The sequence below is a fragment of the Danaus plexippus genome, chromosome 12 (genome assembly GCF_018135715.1).
Source record: "Danaus plexippus chromosome 12, MEX_DaPlex, whole genome shotgun sequence".
NCBI lineage: Eukaryota > Metazoa > Arthropoda > Insecta > Lepidoptera > Nymphalidae > Danaus > Danaus plexippus.
Genome location: NC_083545.1, coordinates 2,421,179 through 2,437,389, shown reverse-complemented (window position 1 = coordinate 2,437,389; position 16,211 = coordinate 2,421,179). Strand labels below are relative to the sequence as shown.

The 16,211-nt window shown below is 27.0% G+C and overlaps 1 long non-coding RNA gene across 1 annotated transcript in view; it reads right to left on the bottom strand.

The window, feature by feature from the left end:
* Nucleotides 1–16,211, bottom strand: part of LOC133319090 (uncharacterized) — a 68,411-nt gene that overhangs the window by 22,264 nt on the left and 29,936 nt on the right. The window contains exon 2 of the long non-coding RNA XR_009752796.1: nucleotides 14,516–14,610. This is a non-coding gene — a long non-coding RNA (uncharacterized LOC133319090). The remainder of the gene's footprint in view (nucleotides 1–14,515; nucleotides 14,611–16,211) is intronic.

Genomic DNA, 16,211 nt, shown 5'->3' with positions numbered 1-16,211 from the left:
CTTGTAGAAAAAATATCCAAACAAAACTCATAATACCAAGCGGTTTGCATCTAAATGTTTTTAACAGGTGAATATCATTGCCTTCTTTTGAATTTTATGTCCATTGATTATTAAATTTTCACGTCACATCTCTCAAATCTTAATCAAGCGATAATAAAAAGTTTAACTTGTTTATACCTTAATTTCTTTGCTAATTAAATTGTCTTTTATGTGAAAGATTATTGTAAAGATCATCATCAAAGATCAAGTATTTTTACTCAATTTTTTTCTTATAGAGCATTAGCTTTCACTAGCAGAGTCACTTTATTTCTGGAATAAAGAAAAGCATTACAACGGTATAACTATTTTCAAAATGTTATCGAAATTGCTTCAGTATTTTTTGGGATTGTGCTTTTTACATTTATCTCAATATATTTGACTTTACTCCTACTAAATACACATACATGCAGAAGTAAAGACAAAGCATACACGCAAGCACGTGCTTACATACAAATATTTTCATTTGTTTCATAGTAGCCAAGATATGCATAAATACAATAAAGAAATATGAACTCGGGATTTTCAGTAAACATAGATTTTTGGTTCCTTTTTTCTTAATGAGATTGTGTAGATATAAAATATAAACAACTAATATAAAATGTTTAAAAGAAATTCATTGACCCAATCACAGATACATCTATATTTAATATTATTACAAAGATAATATTAATTACAATGACTATCAACCGGGGAGTCCAACTCAATATTTTAATAATATTGTAATTTTTCTAAATGTATCCAATACTTCTGGCTTCGAATCCAAGAGAAAATATTGAAATTTTTAAAATCATAAGTGATCATTATCAATTTATTATATATCTGTGCAGGAGGTTTTATAATTACATGTTATATCTTAAATTCACCACCTATTTTAGGCTTCTTTTTGTTTTTTATTATTTATGTATTTACTATTTATATGCATTTATATTATTTATATACTTATACACACGTCTACTTATTTAGTAAATGCAAACATGAATAGAAAAAAGCAACAATCTTGCTTTGAAAAAAAAAACATCTTTTGTATTTATAGTTAAAAGACGCCAGTTCATACACATACATCAATGTTTTTATCACGAGAACTATCTGAAAGAAATAGTGTAGTAGTCCAGCTAAATTTATTAAACAATTTATGTGAGTTCCCATCGCCACCGAGTTATTTGTCTATAGTAGAGGCATTTCGTTAAATGAGTTGCAACCGTTTCTTCTCTTGTTTTACCTTTCATTTTTAAAAATACGTAAAGTAAAATATGTAATCTTCTGAATCTATCTAAAACAAATTATGGTATCTTAAAAATATTATACAATTATTAATATAACTGGTGAGTTCTATTTTATTACAAAAAAGGTGCATATTCCTAATAAGTTCCTACCAAAACGGAAAAAAGAGTTTTATGTTATATTTAATAGGGATTTTCAGTGTCAGTTTGTTACAGAAAAATGTAACTGCAAATCGGTATGGATATATAATAGTATCTTTCAGATACAAAGTTTCTTTCAATAACCACATTGTATTGCAAGAAGAAAGTTACTCGGAATACGTTTCAGAAAAAAATCCTGAATATTATTTATTAATAAGTAAAGTGACAATAAAATCACATGTTACTCTTCTAAAAAAATTCTTAATTTGATATCTAAACCTGCAAATCACGAAAAATTACTAAACCATCTTTAGAAACCTCTGGAGCACTTACGTTACTTAGCTAAAATTACATGGATATCGAAAATGACATTAACTATTACTTATTTAAAATATAATCTGTTGAAAAAACCGCTTTTAACAATATAGAAAAGCTTATTAAATTAAGACCTGAATTTTCTAATGTAATATTTTGAAGAGGAAGATGTGAATGTTTCTTTGCATTAAATAACCTCTAAAACTACTGAAACAATTTGAAAATTTTTGTCACTGTTAGGTATTTATGTTTTCCAATGAATAATAATAAAAGTAAAATATAATTTATTTATTAGTAAATTTTAACACATAACAATCATTAAAATTAAAACAAAATCATTAAATGTATAATATTCAAACTCTATTATTTACTTTTTAAATGTATTATTATAATATTTTATTTGAAATTCTCGTGTAAAAACGAAAGAGAAATAGTCAATCATTCTGTCTGTTTTATAAACTAATAAATTATGTAGAACAAATACTTATATGATAAAATATTTATTGTATAAAAGTTTTCCAATAATAATCTCGAGTAAATTTAACAATATGTTAAATTAAAAAGTATACCTGGTGAAAACTAGGAAAATGCATTGAGAAAATTGTACCACAGTTAAATTTAAACTATTTCGGTTGACTAATCAGTGATGGAGGAAATGCTGAGATAGTTATGAATTTTGTATTTAGATTATTCTCACATAGTTTTTCAAATATAAGCTTACTGTTTATAATACGAATAACTGAAAATATTATTATATTTAAGAAAACACCCCATTTATCAATTTTGCATACAAACAATATATTGACACGCTTAAGGTACCTAAAATATCATTAAAGCCCAAAAATTTCCTTATATCATTTTGGAGCCGGAGCCGATATTCTTACACCGCATATACTCGTATTAATCTTAAATATCGAAGAACCGTCGCAAGTTAACTGGTTTTCAATTGACAATCACATGGAAATCGTTTGATTCCTGTTAGAAATACAATGCCATAGACCCACAAACACACACACACACACACACACACACAAAATTATAAGTAAAAACATGATGAAAATAAAAACAATACTTACTTTTAGTGGAATATGCTATTTAAATTATTACAGATATTTTTATAGACACCTAAACCTGTAAAAACATTTTCTATCGTCTTTTATAAATTTCAATTTTTCAATCACTCCTTGAATGTTTGCCTTAACAAGGACTGATTAATTTATAGCATTCCATAAAAGGCATTCCATTTGGAATTTTAACAATTTAATTGATTGTAGCTTCAAGTCATGAACAGACGGAACTTGGATTGTTAGTCACTATGTTGGTCATATTGAAATTCTTTTTATTGTACGAAATACAGATATATAACGATGTTAAAATAATATTATTACAAAACATGAGGGCTGTTTATTATTTTTAGGTAAGTTCGATCACTACCCTTAGTTCGTCTTTACTCAGAAATAGACATTGTATTAACAAACCTTCATGTTCTTAGGAAATTAGGAACCCATTTAATTTTATACTTATAATACCACAGTAACAAAATAACACATTATTTTTCCAGCATATAATTTAAGTCTAATATAACAGTTTGCTTTCTTAACAAGTCTATCTTATTTATAAATCAAAAAAATATATGTAATAGATTGGAAATTAATAAAATTTCTTTTGGTAGAATTTTTGTTAGAGATTCAGTGAAATACTTTTAACTATTTTTTCTTTAATTATTTTCACCTTGGACAGTAATACAAAATATCATAAAGTTATCATGCGATTATATAATTGTCTTCACCTAATTAAGGTAAAAGTGCCTATGATGAATATATGCACAAATATTACGTGGGAATTCATTAAGACGACTAACATTTATATTTCATAAAAAATATTTAGAAATTAAAGAAATGTCTTGGGTAGAAAAATTTAATAAAATAAAATAACAAGGAAAAGTTCACTTAAAAAGACTTCTTCGTGTTCTTTGACAAAAGAAATTCTTTATATTTGCAAGCGAAAAGGTATATTATAATTGAAAAACAAAGTAAAGTTTTAAAACTAAAGAAATCGTGCTGTAAAGCTTTCACTTAATGTCTAAAAAGAATTTTAAAATATCTGTCAAAATACATAAATGTTTAAAATTATATTTAAAATATACCTGAGCCTCAATAAATATACAAAAATGAGTAAAAGAGTATCGAATCCCAAGAATTATGTTTAATATCTGCATATTATGTATGAAAATTATGTGTCGCATAAAGGACGTTGTACAAACAGTTATGTTTACGAGTATGGCTACGTTTCCATCCAGTGATGTAAAGAAGAAAATGTTTCACATGAATTTGTTTTCAGTTGAATAATTTGAAAAGAAAATGGTGCAATGCAGTAATAACTTCCAGCGGCACTATTAAATAAAGCTTGAGATCGCACATCTTCTACTACTAGTTTAGTTGTAGTGTGTTTGCCTTAAATAACATTATATATGTGATAGCGATACCGTTTATATTTATTAAAATATTTTTGAACTATAAACAATATTTGTTTGCATTAAAAATAATACGTGTCTATGTTCCATGTTGTATTTTGATAAACTGTATGTTAGATAAATAAATCATTTACATAGTGTTTGCAATAATAAGCAAGATTTTAATAATTCGAAAGTACATTAAAGTTTGAAAACTTTGTCTTTTCATATATGTTTTCTTGGCAGTGCGCCTACTTTACTTAACTTACTTGGCTCAAGAGGCTCTACAAGGGGTAGTGCAACTTTCTTGTACGGGCAAGCAAACTAGTCAAAATATTAAGATTAGGCGACGATTGCTATAAATCCAGTTTATATCAATCCTATAGATCCCAAAAATAACCAAAATGTTTATATTGTTATTTAGTTCGATAGATTTTTCAAATTCTACTTTTCAATATAAAACAAATATTAAATATTTTAACTTATAACAAGATTTCTGCAATATATTTTAAATTATGAACTGACATTATTGAATCATGTCCACTAGGATGAAGCTAGACGCTAGACCATTTTCCTCACAGAATAGCAATTTCAGCTTTTTGTTCCCAAAATAAAATATCCGATACAGTGAAAATAATTTAAAAAAAAATAAACGAATTAAAATAGTCCAATAACATGTTAATTTACACTTTTTTATTTGTTTAAATATCATTATGCTTTAAATAAACCCATTTTATTAAATATAACACGATGTGGAAATTCCCTTGTTTCAGTTTACTATACTCTTGTATGCTTATTAAAGTTAAAAAAAATATATTATGGATTGTGCAAATTTGGACTTTATAAGTTTTATATTATCCGTAAATTAATATAAATATTTTAACATATTATATTAACATTTATAATTTTCACTCATTATTTATTAATGACTTAATTTTTCATGTTATGTGCCACATAAATGAGTTTTTTGGAAAACTTATGTCAGTCAAAACCCACAACGAATGACAGAAAAAGAAAAAAATACTACCGTAATTTGTGTATAACATAGTTAATAGTGTTTTGGGTTTATGCTTGCCACAGGTTCAAAAAATAAGTCGTGCTGAGACTTAATATAGTATTATCATATTATTATATGTTTATGAACTGAACTATAAAAAGTTTTCTTCTCTAAAATTATAAATTTGCTCACACGTATTTGGTATCTTCACAAACACAATAAAGCGATTCGATTAATAGTCTCAAAGTAATCAAAATCGTAATTTCGCACCGAAGGACAAAATGTGGTAAATGATAAAACAACAGTGACAATTAAGTTGGCGAGCGGCCCATTACTAAAAACAAATAAAGCGACAGAACGGCGGACGATGACACAGACCACTAAATAAATTTAACTCCTCTACGGCATTTCCTCTAAGGTATTTATTTACTAGCGATAAAATAAATTTACGTTAAAATTTTTGTTTATTCGTATCGCAGGCAATTTTTGTATCAAATACAGTTGTTAGGTTGAAAACATTGGGGTGTAGGTTTTTTTCATTATATTCGTTAAACGTATACAGATTATTTTGTCAAATCAATTAAAGTTGATTCAGTGGTTTAGCATCAAATGTATTGTAATTATATTCTGGAACAATTGTTAGAATATTAATGAACTACGATAAAAATTTAGGATTTAGAAAACAATATAGATGATGATTATGAGTCTCAATAATAATCCTATTTTAAATTGCAAATAATTTCTTTGCAATACAATTATAAAAGAATCAGAAGTGACAAATCAAAAACAATGCCCATTAAATATAAGTTTATAAGAGATTTCTATCCAGTTATGTTATTTTTTGCTCTTAAATTCTAAAAATGCTAAGGACGGTAAATGAAGGAAGGTATCGATTTTAAGGTTTTAGGTGAAAGATTTGGCTCTTCGTTATGATGCATCTAAAAAAGCTACAGAAGCATTCATGATCCCTACCTTTTAATATTCTATCTCCTCTATCTCCACTTTTGCAGAGCTTTTTCGTGTAATGATAATTTTTTTCTGCTTTTACGGATAGGAAAACTTGATACGTTTTATTTATGTAGTGCTTTATTCAAACATGGTTTATTAGAACACATGACTACATCCCTTAGATTCAGGGATGTAAAATCCGGTTTGAACATGAAACTCCACTCTGATGTAAAGCTTTAAGAAAATAATTTACTATTTCTTTAATTATGTATTAACAGTTATAAACCGTAATTATGACATAAATCAGAATTATTAAAATCAAAAATTTTTATTTTCTGTGAACAGTAACCATCGGTAGAGTATAAAAAATTATAATGAATTGTGACAGAGAGGGGGTAGTTGTTTTTCATTAGTAAATTTTCCATTAGACATGGGTACAAATGGCAGTGTTTAGAAAATCATTTCAAAAGATGAAATATTGAAAAAGAAGGTGTACGAAAAGATGAAATATTACCTCTTGTTTCATGTAAAATTCTGTGTGTAGTAGTAAAGCTAATTTTTTTTTATCTATTGAAAATAAGTATCCATTCTTTTCTCGACGATATTTATCAACCGTTCAAGATTTTCTTTATTTCTTATTAATTATGAAGTATTAGTAAAATTTAGAATTTGAAATATCAATTAAAATTCTGTTTTAAGAAAATATTTAAAAATACTTGCTTTAAAACAAGCCTCAAATGAAGTCAAATGAATTGGTTTTGAATACTTTTTTATGAACAAACTACTATCATTGAAACTGCAACAACTTTATTATCTATTTATATGACATATTTATAAAAATCATGTAGACGAGTTTCTCGACTTCTTTTATACTCATGAGTCCTTTTTTGTCTAATTATCAAAGTAAGAACAATTAAAACTTTTATAATTGTCGTGATGGGGGAATACTAAAATTTACTTCACAGTGAACAATGGCCAGAGATAATAAAAAAGAACTTTCTTAATTAGATATGGTAATAACATTTGTTACCTTTTCAAGAATTTAAACAAAATGTTCCCTGCTTTCTTTCAAGTACAAATTTTTCTCTTGAATTTGCATGAATTGCTTATTAAACAAAAGTTCAATTTGAAGTTAATCTGGCGATACTTTTATGGGTGAATGGAAGAGCTGAGATATCGAGCTTAAAACTAAGCTTTCAGAAATCATGCAGCAGTTATGCTGTTTAAACATTTGAATGAATGTTTAATTGTAGAGATAGTGTAATAGTAATATCTTGGATAGACGGAGTTGGTTTGTCTAAGTCATACAGAAAAGATAAGTTTTGACTTGACCTGAAGTCAAGTTGAGCAGGATGATTTGAGTTACCTTAAACATTACACGCCTTAATTAAAGGAAAAATCTTAATTAATTAAATAAAAAATTGAAACATACTTTTATCCATAGATGGCCATAGCAATTACTACGTGATCTCCTAAATAGACTTTATTTTCAAAAAGACCAGCAATCTATTGTCGAATTTAAATGATTAAATTTTATCGTAAAATTCAAAGACTAGAACCAGCCTTATAACGTTGCTGTATTCAGCTTTTCAGAATTACATTTTAAAAAATAACTCTCGGGCCTTTCTCTATACAAAAAACAAAATATAAATATATTTTTTCCGATTTCAACTGTTAAGTTTCGTATTATGAAATTCTTTTCATAAGATAAAAACAGATTGGACATAAAGTCTGCAAAGAAGCTAGACTGCAATGGTTCCATGGTGGCAGAATATAAGTGAATAAACAATGTTTAATATTTTATAAGAGACAACACACAAAGTCCTGGCTCAAAAAAAATATTTTATTAAAATTTTAATCAATGTCATTGAAAATATAATAAGAAAAAATCCTCGATTCTGCAGCAATAACGGAATTTTTGTTTTCTTAAGTAAGTTTAATAAATTTTTTTAAAGGTTGAGTCCCATTTATTCTTTTGATATTATTTGCAGATGATATAATTATATGCAGCGCTTATTTAAATTATAAAAAAAAATATCTAGCAAAATTTAATATTAAAAGATAATGAATGCTTAAAAAAATTAAGAAACTACTCGAAATACCAGAAAAACAAAATTAAGTTGAGGGGGTATTTTTAAATCGTTCTTTCCATTTGAACGAACAATAATTCGCGACCATACTGGAAGTAATTATTCTCTTCAACTTTATACGTCGTCTACAGTTTGTAATGACCTAGAATATAACAGAGCGTTCGATATCTTTATGTCCTTCACAATATTATGTACAATGCATTATTCTACTATTTATATAATAGGTTTGTATTTTATATACTACTTAAAAAAATTAATTGCAAATTTCTTCTATTAAAATAATTTTATCCAAATTATATACTACTTACAATTGCAAAATTTCTTGTACTAAGTGCAAATAACTTTATCCAAAGAATTCTGCAAGGTTTAAAAGTAAAGCCTAAAATGTTTAAATCTTTTTTAAATTGCCTCTTGGTCGCTATGTACCCTCGGGATAGCACCGCAATGCCCCGGAGTATCGCGGCAGGCAGTTAAGGCCTGGGTTGAGCCATTTTGGAGATATATTTGGACATTCATCAGCACGTGCAAGCAAGCTACACAGTATCAAAAACACCTTTAAAAAGAAAAATACTATTAATAATTTAACAAGCTTACAAATTGATTGTGTTACCAGAAACCCGATTTTTTTTAATGCCTTCTTCTATTCATTTAGAACCTCCACCATTCTAATCGAACTGCATTTAAAAAAAAAATTACTTACGTAACGAATTTTCTGTTTCGTAATATTTTTGTTGAAAATATTAATATTTAAACACGTCTTCAATATTCCATTCGTTTGTTATATATGTATATATGATTTAAAAACAGTTAATTCTTTATTATCACCATGTTTATTATACCTTTGAAGTTATTCTTAGTAATTAAATATAGGTTCATGCCTTAAGTTATAAGATTCATATGTAAATTTATTGCAGCCTACACTGGGCTAATTTGAACCATAAATTTTGTGATACTTGTCTTAAGTGCGATACTTAGTTTGGCTTAGTAGATAATATATATTGTATAACAGGTAGTGGGAAACATTTAATTAAATTTAAACGGTTTCAAGATGACAGTAAACAATTTATTGGTACGTTAGCGACCAAATAATAAATAAATGCCCAATTTCTATAAATTTTAAGTGTTAATAGTATAAGGGTGTAAATAAAATACTTTCTCCTTATTAATCGTTTTATTCCACATCAATATAAATATTTTAATTTTGCTAAATATCACTTAGTAACGAATGCAGTTTTACAATATTACATCTCAGAACCATTAATCCGATCAACTATTGAAGCCTGACGAACTCTGACTGATCTTTGAGCGTCTTAAACACGCAGCTCACAACTAACTCACTCGAAGGGTGGATTAAGTTGTCATGGGGTGGGTACTATAAATACATTCTAAAAATATATATTATTAAATATATATTATGTTGATTTATGTAACAATAGCGAGAGCCATTTTAAAAGTTGTATCTAAAAGAAATGAGATAATGATAAAAATTAGCCCAGCGTAATGGAATTATTTTTAGTATACATTCTTTTGAATATTTTTAAATATCTTATATATAAATTATAAATAAATGAATCAATAGATTTTTTAATATAAAGTTGTTGTGATGCTTCTTATATCAAGACAACTCATCTCAGCTCTATTTGACTATATTTAAATATATATATGACGGCGTATCAAGAAAATATCATATAACTACCTCATTTTAAGAAAATTATTTGATTATATTTCTTTTGTTTATATTTAAATGTGTTCGTTTATTTATGTGATTATATTTAGTTGATAAATATTACAAATGTAATTTTAAAAAGACACTCAATTTATTTTAATTTTGCTAAGAGCCGACGCTAACGTCAGTTAGATTGTCGAGTGGGGTTGCTAGTGGCGCCAACTTCGTAGCAGTCACCAAGGTATATAAATGGGAGCAGTCGCATTGTAAGGGCAGTGTTCACTTGGACACGGTGTTGGACGCACACTCGCCAATCCACGTGGCTCAAATTCATAATTGCTATTCTATAATAGTAAATTACTTTCGTGGTGTTAATCAAATAGTGACAAGTGAAATAAAGTTATTGCAAAGTGTATTGCAGTTTTAATCATTGGATTGCAATATGAGTGGGTCACAAGACCCTAATGGGCTCGGCCCTCCGACATATATATCAATTAAGTTACTGTATTACATATGGAAAAGTAAAAATAGAAGGCTAAGCTACTTACTTATAAACATTACCATTTACCGTACGTTTCAATGTAACTTTATATTGATAATGAGTTTATAAAAAACGTTATATTTTATCAAAGGAGTAAATGCGTAGTCGAACTATAGATAACGAAGGGGTTACCCACTTCTAGCGATATTGTTTATGGGAAGCCATTCTAGCTAAAAACTCCCTTATTACTTATCAGTTATTATTTATATTTTACGTGAAAAAAGGTGTATCATGGTTAAGTCATTTTAAAAAGAATGATCTTGTTTTAAAAAAATTACTCTATAAATTGAATTTGAATCTTATGTATATATGTTTAGTACGGGTGACAGCATCATTTATCGAGGAACGTCGTTGTAATTTGAATAATAATTGTTTTTATATCAATAATTGTATAGAAAGAGTTAAATAATGGATATCCAATTAAGAAGTAAGCATCGAGTTCAAACTGTGTGCCGACAGAATAAACACTGCTTATTCAGTATGAAGCCCTCATTATACAAGTTCGACTTGAACGAATCGTAAGCTTCAACTACCAAACAAAATATTTAACATTTCATAAGTATTTTTTATAGATAGCGCTTTCAAATAAATAATATTATTTTATTGGCAGTTCTGAATGCAAGAGCTTCCTTTGTCTGCAACAGAGTTGTAGGGATTGTTATTTAGTATCTTAAAATTTTATGATTAATGTATGGAGACACACTCTTCGAAAGTAAACATTTTGCAATATTGAAATGGCTCCTGTCTCTTTCTTGGTAGTAACTTTATGAATATTTAAAAATGCTTTTTAAAAAAAATATTATAATATTGATTGATTCTTACAATTGCTTTTGTTATATCGTAGGTTTGGACGGTTTTTTTTTAATAAATGTCTTGAAGTTGTAATAAATTTTATATTTTCTATGCATTAATCTAATATTCTTTTAAAGGACATATAGCGCTTAGTAAGTAGTTTTTTATTTTTGTAATTATAGAGCATTCTGTATATTTTAAGGTGCAACGAAAAGATATAAAAATAATTAAATCCTCACTCTAATTACATAAATACAACGAATACAAAAGTTTAAGTCAGATTAAATAAAATGTGTATATAATTGTGGATATTTTCATTCATGTTATTTTTAATTTTATCACAATTTTACTTTATTCCGATTTATCTTTTTTGTTAATTAGTATTTGCAATGGTGTCCATACGTTTTCCATAAAATTAATGTTAATATCTTCTAACTCAAAAATAGAAATAAATAATCTCTTGTTGCAAACTTTTAAACTTACAAATTTTTTATTAATTTCGTTACTTGCCAACACTCAAATTAAATATTGGAATTTCATCCAAATTACGAGCTCAAGTACATAAAATAGTTAACTCATAGGTCAAGTAGGTATCTGTTTATAACACTCTCACAGCCGCACTGCTAAACCTATTTTAGAAATACCTGGTTAAGATAGAACCGCATTAAATGCAGTCGCACAGTCGGAACTGGGAGCAAAACATAGTAAATAATTAAATTGCTTTGCATTACTTAACACGAAAGATGGATATAAAAACGAAACGATAGCACAGGCCGCTAAATTCAAATACGCGACGCTACTTTCTCTAATGGGTCCTTATTTTCAACTGACAACATAAATTGAACTGTAAATTGTCAGTATCTGACTGCAGTCGCACTGGTCTCAATTCTGGTATTTTCTTATCTAAAATAAAAGTAAAATAAATTATTGTTTATTGTTTTGTATTGTCCATTGTTATGTCAATTTTTCTTGTATTTTATTCTTCGTTTGTCTTATTTTGTATACATAGTACATACCTTTGCATTTACATATGGTTAATTGTTAAGTAGTAACTTAAATGTTAATTCATGAAAAATTATTAGATAAGAAAAGATCGTGTTTTAAGGAAAATTGTGCTATATATTAAAAATGTCCTACTTTTGTTTAAATAAGGCAGTGATTATCTACACATATTTTATTTTTCCTGGTGACATGAGAATGAAAATGTTTTGAACTTTTTTTACTTACAACTTACTTATTGTGACACATTTAAAATTTAAATGTAAGTATTTAAATTATACAGAGGTGAAATTTTTTTTAAAGAAAATAAAAAAAATCCTAAGACTACTTAGGACTAAATCATATATAATCAATTCAATACGTATTATTTCATTATTCTGAATTTTAAAAACGTCCAAAAATTTTTTTTTTGAGTTTGTTAATACGTTTTTGATATTACTATTTTGTATGGATACCGTAATTCTAATTTCACAAACTTATTTTGTCTATAGTAAAATTATTAATAATTTAGAAAGTGAAAAAATTAACACAAAGGCTATGATAAATTACCAGAACATCTGCTACACAGCCAGCACACGCCAATTTATTTCATTGTCAGAACGAACAATCAAAGGTTTCAAAGATTCTTGTTCTAATGACCAGTTTTATTGTGAGAAGAATTTAAAAATAAAGCTGGTCATAATTAATTAATTATGACCAGCTACGAAGATGTAGTGTTAATGTTATAAAGACTGAAAAATATTAGTGTATTTGATGTTAAATAATTTATATTTAATTGATTGTTTTGCAGCTAATGTTTTTTATCTCACTTTTTTTATGATAGAAATATTACTAGATACTTTATCTCGAGTCAATAATTTTAATAATTGACCTTTAACGATATTTCATATTTTCACAGGCGTATATTTAAAATTGAACCGTGCGTCCGGATACCCGTTATCGAAAAAGTTGCTATAAAGTAATCGAAACGTAAAAAAATAAATTAATAAAAAACGCGTTTTCATATCAGAAAAACATAGATTCATTTTGAAAACATTTTTTATATTACAGAAAATATAAATTAAAATATTCTGTCTAATAATAAATTTCTGATATCCGTTAATTACAATATTTATAATTTATTCTCACATTATTAAGAATGATTACATGTATAAGAACCTAATTTACATTTACAACATTTGTGTAATTACAAATTTGGATGTTGGTTTCATGTAAAGAAACAAACTCAACTAGTTGAATTAGATTGAGACTTGTGTCTTTGTGACTTGGTGATAAATAAGCATTCACAAAGTTGATCAAGGCGTTTCATCGTGTGATCCCAATTACGATGTTTTTTCGTTAGAGTATTCTTCCGAATTTTTGTTTTAATAAATAGCTTATAACGATACGGATAACAGTTTGACAACATTTCTTTATGTACGCTTAATTTGATATTAATTTTATTTATTTATTAGGGAACATCAAAAAAAAATTTATATCTTATTTCTCTTAACATTTTAATAAATCGTGTTTATTAATATTTTATAACATAATAATTTTTGGAATACATCTATTCACCTATCCATAAAGTTGTACAATATTAAGCTAGAACTGGAACAGAGAATGGAATAGTGGAGTTTCTCAACTGTTGCTAATAGCGAGCGCCATTAATGCTATATCACTTCCGTACTGAGTTCCGTTTGCTAAAACTGTGTTTGAGAATTAAATTAGTCATAGGTTTGCAATACTAGTTACGTCATGTCATAACTTTAATTAATTCACTAAGATTTTTACGTCTATTTTTCTTGGTTAAACAGTTAAAGTGTGTATATAATGTCACAGACTAAATTAAGATTTAATTTTAAAAAGAGTTAATTTTTATAAAATTTCAATACCAAGTAATTGAATTGAATTTTATTTATTTTTTTACTTTTTCTGTATCATATTTAAGACCACATTCACGGTTTTATTTCAATATTAAATTTATTCTTGCATTTACTTGCCGTTACATTATTCCCTTTGAAATTATGGCAAGAAAACTGAAACTTTTCCTCCTCTTTCTGATTAGTGATAGAACTTTTAAAAATGCGTTAATTAAAATTGGGTTTCACACAAAACTATTATTTTATATGTGACATATAACCTTTTTTTAATTAACTATTTCTATTTTAAATTTTGCGACTTTTAAAATACAGCGTGTTTTAAAAAACGAATACAAAGTTTTATTATGACTTATTATATTTTTCTTTAGCTCTATTTATTATTAAGAAATCTTTCTATGTGTATATAACTATGATACGCAGTAACAGTACAACTATTTTGAATAATTCACATACCAGCATTCCATAGTAATGACTGGGTTTAACGTAGCATTTGACACGAGGAATAGCAGTGTCTTATAGCTTTGAGTATGTCTTTGTACGAGATGGAGCTGTTAGGAAACGAAGTAATATAGACATGAGATTTCTGGTAATAAAACGAAAATAGCACAACCTACATTTAATAAAAAAAACATTTTTCTCTAGAATAGTTTAAAATTATCTTTAGTAAATATTACTATAATAAATTGAAAATGAATTTTTTTTATCAACACGTTAATAGATTTAAGTGTGAGACCCTTTTTTGCAATTTTCAACTTTTTAATAATTATACGTATTATTAAATTTGTTATTTACGTTTTATATATTTATTTTATAAATAAAAAAAATGTTTAATGTATACATAAAGTCACTATTTCTTATTTATTCTTGTTACGCACCAATTTCTTTTGAATAGTACCCATTAAATTATCTATCGAAGCTGGTAAATATTTTTTACTTTATTCTTATTAAAACTTTTTCAAGACTTACTTAAATTATCAAACGAGGTGTTACGTTAAACAGGAAAAGGATGTTATTGATTTTATACTGTGCTCAACATGTGTGTTAAAAAAAAAGAAACAGTACACAATTAATAAGAAATTAAAACACTAATGACTGCAAATTAACTTTATTTGCATATTAATCTCAACCGAAAGAATAACCTCAAATATTTACTAATAACTTCAAATGAGTTATTAGAGAGATATATAAAACAGTTATATTGGAAACAATATAACTGTTCTATCGTTTTTTACTGTTTATCTTCATCAAGATTATTATTACTTTCGACTAAACAAGCGAAAAATCAAAATTATTCAATTTTTATTAATTGAATTTTAATAGAAACCTATCTTATACATTTTTAAAGCTATAGTAAAAACAATAAAAAAATTGTTAAAAATGTTTTACAGCTGATATTAATCTTATCTATTCAATAAATCTTAATTATACGACGATAAGATCAAAATTTTAAATGTTGAGTGATTTTACTGTTCATTGAAATGATTGGATTTGCGAAACATTGTAACATTATTTTTCAGTATAGCATGAGAGTTTCTTGTGCTAATATATCCTCAGAATCTCTTGTACAAATCTATCTATGCTGATCGTATTACAACATAAATGCGAGGAGGGATCTATTGCGGGATCCTAGACGCCTCTAAGGTAGAATCTATGGTTGGATACAGCGTTCATCTCTTTCCAGAAGTGAGTCATTAGTTTTTCGATAATTCATAGAAAGTGATATTTTTGTAGGTATCAGTAACACTTAAAAAGGAGGACTAGGAATCTTTACGCTAGTGATAGAAGGCTTTTGGGTTAGTGGCAGGATCAAAACGGGGACCATAGATCCACTTTATCATTAAATATTTTGGGAATTTTATTTAAACAAGGAGAAAATACTGATTCCCTTAAAAATATAAAGAAGTCATTCAGGGCCCTAAAAATGAAAAGTGATAAAGTCATCTGTCCTTGCAAGTGCCGAAAATGTCCAAAGGTTACAACGCCATATAGAACTACTTGCAGCGATTCTGTCACATCAGGTTGTAAAGTATTGCCGCATATTATGTAAAAATAAGACATAGACAAGCATATTATCTGGAAAGGAATCGGCAGAACAAAAAAAAAACTCATACTCTTTCTCAAATCACAAAAGAGATTACAGAGATGACGG